Source organism: Vigna unguiculata, chromosome 1 (assembly GCF_037176805.1).
Source record: "Vigna unguiculata cultivar grain cowpea cultivar isolate G323 ecotype 2 chromosome 1, ASM3717680v1, whole genome shotgun sequence".
In the NCBI taxonomy this organism is placed as follows: Eukaryota; Viridiplantae; Streptophyta; class Magnoliopsida; order Fabales; family Fabaceae; genus Vigna; species Vigna unguiculata.
This window is the reverse complement of record NC_140792.1, coordinates 35,008,932-35,010,366: the sequence shown is the minus strand read 5'-3', so window position 1 is coordinate 35,010,366 and position 1,435 is coordinate 35,008,932. Positions and strand designations below refer to the sequence as shown.

The 1,435-nt window shown below is 38.7% G+C and overlaps 1 pseudogene across 1 annotated transcript; it reads left to right on the top strand.

Moving 5' to 3' along the window:
- Nucleotides 1-415: 415 nt before the first annotated feature.
- Nucleotides 416-1,435, top strand: LOC114173062 (pterocarpan synthase 1 pseudogene; annotated as a pseudogene). Its single transcript, XR_014994243.1, has one exon. The product of XR_014994243.1 is annotated as a pterocarpan synthase 1 pseudogene (transcript).

Sequence of the window (1,435 nt, the reverse complement as noted above, 5' to 3'; positions counted from 1 at the left end):
TCGAGCTAACAAATCATGAAATCTTGGAGGTCTCGGATTAACTATTAATCAATTCAATTTTAAATTCAACCACCTTGTGCTAGTTCTTTAATCCAATAATTTGTTATTTATTTTTGCACAACGAGGTTGTTCCAAACGTAAAATATTTCACTCCCCTGTGAGCAGCTTCAGTCTAAGTACAAACAAATAGACAACTATTGAATTTTGAGAAATACACGATTGTCTGAATCTGCAACGCAACAAGTAGTAGGTAAGAACGATTAGGCCGTGTAATAACAACTAATCACTGCAATTTTAAATCCAATATCCTTTGACTATATGAAAGCAATAATAACTAGTTATTTATTTAGCAAATTGTTATACCCTAAGTTTACACCAACCAAACAACGCAACTCGTCGGTTATAAATAGTCTTCTCTACTCCCATGGTAGCATCACCACCATACACAATTATCATCTTCATTCCCACTCTCATGGCTAAGTTTCAAACCTTCTTCTCCACTTTCTTTCTTACCCTTCTTTTCGCTTCTCTGGTTTCCGCCACCTTCTACCAAACTATCTCTCCCGATCAGTTACGTGCTCGTGAGAAACTCACACACATTCGCTTCTACTTTCACGAACAGATCACAAACGAGAAACCCTCTCTCCTCATAATCGACCCTCCAAAGATCATGGCAGACTCTCCTCTTCCATTCGGGTCCATGGTGGTGATCGAGAACCGATTGACGATTGGACCTGATGTCGAGTCCAAAAGGATAGGAAAAGCTCAGGGCTTTTACCTCTCTGCAACCCAAAGGCCAGGTTTGGATTTGGAGATTGTGATGAGTTTTACCTTGACATTCTTGGAAGGAGAATTCAATGGCAGCACTTTGTGTGTGTCGGGGAGGAACGAGATCATGCTTCCAGTGAGAGAGATGCCGATTATTGGTGGCACAGGTGCTTTCCGCTTCGCACGTGGTTTCGTTCATGCTCGCAGCGTCAAGGTCGATTACCACAAAGGTGATGCTACAGTTGAATACAATGTCTACGTCTACCATTATTCCTCCACCACCTCTTCCTCTCATCATCAACGTGTTAACGAGGGTCTTAACTTCATGACAGACCCCATTCTCAGCAAAATATAAATTTTCAATATCACAACTTTAGTCGCTAAACTTTATTTAAGAAAAGATGTTAAGTGGGGAACAATCCAAAGACTAGTTCCTGGTTTACTCCTTTTAAGACTATGAATCGCTTATATATAATTAATAAATCTGATGTACAGAAAAAGTTGAGTTTTTGTTGTAGTACAAAAGTTGCTTGAGTTAAATAATTTCTCACTTTATAATTTCTGTTTGGGATTGTTGATCGTTCGCTGTGTCCATTTTGTAATAGATTAGAGATAATGAAGAGGAGAAATCCACCATAATGAAGTACTTTTTCTTATTGTCTTTTTA